The sequence below is a fragment of the Camellia sinensis genome, chromosome 14 (assembly GCF_055761805.1).
Source record: "Camellia sinensis isolate YWXY chromosome 14, ASM5576180v1, whole genome shotgun sequence".
In the NCBI taxonomy this organism is placed as follows: Eukaryota; Viridiplantae; Streptophyta; class Magnoliopsida; order Ericales; family Theaceae; genus Camellia; species Camellia sinensis.
The window spans coordinates 58,769,672-58,777,483 of NC_138974.1; positions in this window are offsets into that span (position 1 = coordinate 58,769,672).

Sequence of the window (7,812 nt, forward strand, 5' to 3'; positions counted from 1 at the left end):
GAAACTGCTTTTTGAGTACATCTTTGCATCCTCATCCCATCCTAGGCATGCTTAGGCCTAGTTTAAGGCATCTTACTGAGGATATAGATGTAGAACACACCGAGGCATTAGGGGTTAAGTTATTATCTTTCCCGACTGTGTAGCTTAGTGTGTGTACAATCTGTTAACTGTGTAGGGTTGGCGACTGGGGAGACACGCTCTACCATACTGTAGCCCAAACTCTGTGAGTAACGAATGTGTAAAGATATGTTCACAAATGATTATCTTCTGAACAACTGAACTGTACTGTTTTCTGAACTGATTACTGTTAACTGGATGAATGTATGTCCTATATTCTAAGCTGTATTGTGGCATCCTTAGCACCTACTGTTTACTGTTACTGTGATAGAAATATCTGTCGGTTCCCTCGTTGGAACCACTACTGTTTACTGACTGATGACCATCATTACTGTTCGGTCTTTTAAGACCTACTGCTTACTGTACTGTTATGCTAATGGGTGTACCACATATGACTGTACTGACTGAAAGACTGAAGTACTGTTTAATGAACTGCTTTCATTACTGTAAGGACATTCATTCTTAACCTCTTTACGCTTTATGTTATTCACTGGGCTTTAGCTCACTGTTTATATATATATATATATATATATAGGTGCTCAGCCACCAGATCGGAGCTAAGAGCGTGGGTTAGACTCCAGTTTTGTCAAGCCAGCCTTTGTGCCTCACTGCGAGGTTCCGAGCCTATCGTGTTAAGGCTTAAGGGCGTTTTACAATTCCCCCTTCTGTACTGTCTTACTGTTTGGTTTACTGTATAGACTGTCAGCTACTGTACTGTTATCAAGGGATTAGGTCCCTGTATTGTGTGACTATAAATTTTGTATAGACTGTACTGTTTGTATGTATGAATGCATGAAAAATCTTTTTGGCATACAGACTGTCACAACTCAATGGACATTATTTATTTACTGTATTGGCTTCCGCCAGGCCCTGTACTCTATTTTACTGTATTACTGTTTCGCAGGTCTTCGGTAATCTCGGATTACTGGTCGGTTACGGTGCTAAACCCATAGGGCCGGGTTTGGGTCGTGACAGTCACCAAAAGATATGGAACCATAATCTTGTAAATTCTCTAATTCAAAGGAATTTCACATAACCATGGCTTTGTAGATGACCAAATATGGACAAGAGTTGGATGTTACTTAAGAATAGGATGAGTTCCCAACATCGAGATGGGGTGAAGGCTTTTGTTCAATTTGCAATGATGAATGTAGGGCCAAATGATAAGATTCGTTGCCCTTGTATGGACTGTCTGAATTGTGAACAACATACTTGTAAAATTGTGGAGTATCATTTAGTTTTGAAAAGGATGTCCCCTTCTTATAAGACTTGGATGCATCACGGGGAATCTGTTCCCATGAATCAATCTCATGCATTGAATGATGACAACCACAATGACTTTGGAAGTGTTAGGGATAGAATGGAAGCAGAGACAGGCGAAGATCAAGATAAAATCCTAAATTTGTTAGAAGATGTTTACATGGGGACTACCATAAATGATGCTGAAAATGAAGAGGATGAGGAGGACGGTGACAATGACGATGATGTGGCTAATAATGTTGAAAAAGAGGGCGTGCCCAACTTTAACAAATCGTTGAATGATGCTCAAAGAGAGTTGTACACTGGGTGTCGTAAGTTTTCTCTTTTATCATTTGTTGTTAAGATGCTTCATGTGAAGGTGTTAAACAAGTGGAGCAATAAGTCTTTCAATATGTTGTTGGGGATATTAAAGGACCTTCTACCGGTAAGTGATCAAGTGATTCCATGGACCCTTTATGAAGCCAAAAAATTCTTACGTGCTTTAGGCTTAGGATATGTGTCGATTCATGCATGCAAGTATGATTGTGCACTTTTTTGGAAAGAGAATGCAAATTTAGAGAATTGTCCGATTTGTCAAGAGTCTAGATACAAGTTGAATTATGGAGAAGGTAAAAAAATTCCTCACAAGACCCTAAGATACTTCCCGTTGACATCAAGGTTGCAGAGATTATATATGTCGAGAAAAATAACAATAGATATGAGATGGCATAAAGAGAAATGAGTAGATGATGAGATATTGAGACACCCGACTGATGGTGAGGCATGGAAGGATTTTGATAGGCAACATCCTTTGTTTTCCCAACAGAGTCGAAATGTGAGGTTAGGGTTGGCCACTGATGGTTTCAATCCTTTTGGAAACATGAGCAACTCGTATAGTATGTGGCCTGTGATTGTTATGCCTTACAACTTGCCTCCTTGGAAATGTATGAAACAATCATTTAGTATGCTGTCATTGCTTATCCTTGGACCACAAGCACCAGGGAGAGATATCGATGTTTACATGCGACCATTAATTGATGAGTTGAAGGAGTTGTGGGAAGATGGTGTGTTTACTTATGATGCCTCAACTAAATTAAGTTTTCAAATGCATGCTGCTGTTATGTGGACAATTAATGACTTTTCTGCATATGGCAACTTGTCAGGATAGAGTATGAAAGGTTATTTGGCTTGTCCCACCTGTAACAAAAATGCTTCCTCACAACGGTTGAGAGGTAACATAGGGTACACAGGCGCTCGTCATTACTTGCCGGATGACCACCCTTGGCAGAGGAGTCGACTTTATAATGGTAAGACTGAGTTCCTATCAAGACCTTTAGAGTTATCAGGGGAACAAATCTTAGAACAATTGGATTCAGGGACATTCAAACCATTTTGAAAGCATCCAACAAATAAGAAAAGAAAAAGGGAAAATCCAGTATTGAACTGGACAAAAAAAAAAAAAACATCTTCTTTGAGTTGCCATATTGGAAAACACTTAAACTCCGACACAACCTCGATGTTATGCACATAGAGAAGAATATATGTGATAGTTTGCTTGGAACATTACTGAGTATAGATGGGAAGAACAAAGACACAGAAAAAGCACGCATGGATTTGGAAGATATGAAAATAAGGAAGGAGTTACACTTAAAAAGGTGTGCCGATGGGTCTTTTGAAAAGCCCCCAGCATTTTACACTTTGCCCTCAGATGAAAGATATGGTTTTTAAAGTCAATTAAGTATCCTGATGGTTATGCAGCAAACATATCAAGGTGTGTGAACACAAAGGTGATAAGTTAACAGGCCTAAAAAGTCATGATTGTCATGTCCTCATACAACGACTTATTCCCATTGGAATGCGTGGATATCTTCACAATGATATTTGTGTCGCATTATTTGAGTTGGGAAATTTCTTCCAAGAGCTTTGCTCGAAGACATTGAAGATGAAGAATTTGGAAATATTAGAAGATCGCATAATATTCATACTATGCAAGTTAGAAAAAAAATTTCCATCAGTGTTTTTTGATGTGATGGTCCATTTGGCGATTCATTTGCCGCATGAAGCCATTTTTGGTGGGCCTGTACAATATCAGTGGATGTACCCCATTGAAAGGTACTTACTAACTTATTAGAACACTAGAATACTTAAATTGTAGCACAACCTGTATATATATTTATAAAAATGTCAGTGTGTGTGTAATAAGATTATTCTATTGTTTGTTTCATAGGCTACTTGGAACTTTAAAAGGATATGTTGCAAATCGAGCTCGTCCAGAAGGTTCGATCACAGAAGCTTATGTTGTCAAGGAGTGTCTCACATTTTGTTCAATGTATTTGGGTGGGATTGAAACTGTATTTAATCGAGAGGAACAGAATGTTGATGTTAGTGTGCATGAGTCGGGGTTAGAGGTCTTCGCGCAAAATGTTCGTCCTTTTGGGCTAATTACAAGGGTTTCTAACGTGTCTCAAAAAGAACATGAAATGGCTCATTGGTTTGTCTTGAATAATAGCCTCAAGCTGGACCATTATCTAGAGTACGTTCTTAATATTGTTTTTTTTTTTTTTTCTTGTAGAATTATGTTTTCAATATAATATGTTACTTATGAATCATATGTTTGTAAGTAGGCAACACAAGAATCTTTTAGAAAATGAAGGTGTACGTGACATCACAAATAGACAGAAAAAGGAATTCCCCAAGTGGTTCAAAGAACATGTAAGATATAATCCCAAACTTTATTGAGCTACACTTATATGATTACTAACATAATGATTGAAATTGATGTCGTTATGTAGATGAACCAATTACAAGCTCAAGGATTACCAGAAGCAACTGATGATTTGTGGTCATTAGCAAATGGTCCTAGTGTGAATGTTAATTTGTATTCAGCTTGCATTTCCAATGGTGTTCGATTTCATAGTAAGGATCGTGATAGTAGTCATAAATGCCAAAATAGTGGGTTAGTTGTGGAAGGGGAGCATGAGAGACAAACAATTAACTTTTATGGGTACTTGAATAGAGTGTGGGAGATGCATTACATACTTGGACATCGAGTTGTTTTATTCCAATGCGAATGGTTCAATACCGGTAGCAATAGAACATTACATACCGACACACATTGCACAAGTATTGATGTTAGAAGTCAATGGTATAAGGATGATCCATTTGTCTTACCAAGTCATGTGAAACAAGTTTTTTACGTTGATGATACAAAGTTAGGCGGGCATTGGAAAGTCGTAGAAAGACTACAACATCGAGGAATATGGGATGTACCAGAACAAGATGGCTTTGAACCTGATAGTGTATTGCAACAAAATGAAACAACTGAAGCTGTCCCAGTGAGCGTTGAAGACCCCGTGACAATCTCACTTCATAGGAATGACATTGATCCTCAAATTATCCCAAGTGAGGTGGTTTTACAATCAGTTAGTCGAGCACACAACGATGGTGTTGATGAGGAAGAGGGGTGCGATAATGAAGATGATTACTATGAGCATTGACAATCCGAGAAGATGAGCTACATAATCATTTTGATTGCAATATAGATTTTGACATAGAACTTTAATTGTTGTGTCATTTTTATGTTTTTATGACAGTGTTGTTTAAGTGCCTTTGAGTTTGAGTACAATGACAATTCAAAAAGATTTTTTTTTTCTTTTTTTGTTTTGTTTTGTATATGTGTGTTTGTGTGTGCCCCCATCTGTCTCTCTCTTTGTCTATTTTATTTTTTTTGTTTCTTATGTTATGTTATTGTTTAGTTATCACTTATGTTCTGATATTGATTCTATTATATAGCCATTGATATTAATGTAATTGCTTATTTTATATATGCTTCACACATGTAATTGTTGAGTTATTGTGCTAGATGGCAGGCCTTGGTAAACTTCGACATGCAGCATCATCCAAAGTTCCTCTACCTGCCCCTACTCAGCATGCACCACCTAATTTAACCCCATCTACTCAGAGTGTACCATCTACAAATGCTCTAAGTATCGAGCCTGCACCACCAACAAATGCAACTACTACCCAGGTTACACCATCTACAAATGCAACTACAACCCAGGCTGCACCATCTACAAATGCAGCTACTACTCAGGCTACACCATCTACAAATGCAACTACTACCCATGATGTACCATCTACCACTAGTTTGCGTACTCGTTCTAGACAAGTCAGGGGTCAGACTCGAGGGAAGAGCATAGCACGTCTCATAGCTAACAATGGTGGTAAAAAACTTCATGTTTGGATCCCTGCAGATGCAAAGGTGCCAGTAGGGCCTTATGCCACTCCATTTGCAAATGAACTTGGCTTACAGATAAGGATGGTTGCTCCAATCATTGGTATAAAAAAGTGGGACAAGATTGATGAGATTCATAATGCCCCAATCATTCAAGCAGTTCGGGTACATGTATTTGCTACTTTTCAGATAATTAGATTATCACCATTACTTGTATTTTGATATTAATAAAAGCATTCATTATATTTGCAGGATAAATTTGAGAATGTTGATTATGATGAGGATGGAGAGGTTCAGAAAGGAGTCAATAAAAAGTGTAAAACTCTTTACAGAAGTTGGCATAACAAGATGAAGACTCATTACTCGAAGTTGGTAGATGCTGGTGTTGACCCTTATAGTAAACCATACAAAGGGGTCGATTCTGAGGCTTGGGTATACATGATCGATCATGTATGGCTTGATGGCGATTATCAGGTAAAATTTCCTAATTTAAAGAATCATGTTGTAATTTCAATTTAATTATACTAATTTTTTAATTTTGCAGAACTTGGCTAAAAAAGCAAGGGATAGTCGAGCGAGGTTACCATATAATCATACAATGGGCTCCAAGTCATTTCAAGCTGCAATGTATAAATAGGTGATGTATTTATTATATTTAAAAGTGTGAAAATTAATTATGTATGCTTACTTTTAAATGGAATTAGGGTACCGAGAAGACTGACTTTGTATACTTCGACAAAGATTCCCATTGGAGCAAGAGAAAGTCGGATTGGGTAGCCCCAATATGTGGTCAATTACATGTAAGTATGCCAATTAATAGAGTTACATATTTATGTAAATGGTGGTATTTGTTGAAGTTGTTTACAAATTGATAGGAAGCTTTAAAAAATCGACATGAAGAGTCTTTAGAGCCTGGGGCAATACCTTTAACTCAGGAGCAGCTATCAATCAAGATTCTTGGAAAGAAATCGGGATACTTAAAAGGCTTTGGAGTTGGCCCAAAACCATCATCATCCAGATTTTCTGTTACTGCACAAGCACATACTGAGGTGGTTTCGAGCCTACAAAAAGAACTAGAATCATTGAAGAATTTGTCCGAGGTCTAGCAAGAACAAATTGAAGCCCAGAACCTAGTAGCACAAGAGCAAGCTAAAATGATTGAAATGCAAAACAAAAGATTTGAAGAGATTGAGAAGTTTATGAGGATGACCAAAGATCGGGCAGGCATGCAGGTTGATGAAAATGATTATCCATAAGAGGAATCTTATTGACAAACACTTTTGTAAGTATATTTTTCATAATTTACTTTTGAAATCACTACAAGCATTTCATTTAATATGTCTGGTTGTGTTGAACAAACGGGACCTCGATTGGATCTCCGATTAGAAAATTAGAAGGAAAATTGTAAAACACAAGACTTAAAAGGCCCGTTAGGGGGGGCAAAATTATGAAATGACCACCGAAACCACTGAAACTTGGCACAGACAGCTTGTTCAAGCCTAAATAGACTTGTAGGAACAAATGAGACCTCGATTGGATCTCCGGTTAGAAAATTACAAGGCAAATTGTAAAACACAACACTTAAAAGGCCTATTCGAGGGCCGAAATTGCGAAATGACCACCGAAACTACCGAAACTTGGCACAGACAGCTTGTTCAAGCCTAAATAGACTTGTAGGAATAAACGAGACCTCGATTGGATCTCCGGTTAGAAAATTAGAAGGAAATTGTAAAACACAAGACTTAAAAGGCCCGTTCGGGGGCCAAAATTTCGAAATGACCACCGAAACCACCAAAACTTGGCATGGACGGCTTGTTCAATCCTAAATAGACTTGTAGGAATAAACAGGACCTCGATTGGATTTCTGATTAAAAAATTAGAAGGAAAAATGTAAAACACAAGACTTAAAAGGCCCGTTCGGGGGCCGAAATTTCGAAATGACCACCGAAACCACCGAAACTTGGCAAGACAGCTTGTTCAAGCCTAAATAGACTTGTAGGAACAAATGGGGCCTCAATTGGATCTCCGGTTAGAAAATTAGAAGGAAAATTGTAAAACACAATACTTAAAAGGCCCGTTCGGGGGCTGAAATTGTGAAATGACCACCGAAACCACCGAAACTTGGCACGGACAACTTGTTCAAGCCTAAATAGACTTGTAGGAACAAATGGGGACCTCGATTGGATTTTCAGTTAAAAAATTAGAAGGAAAAATGTAAAACA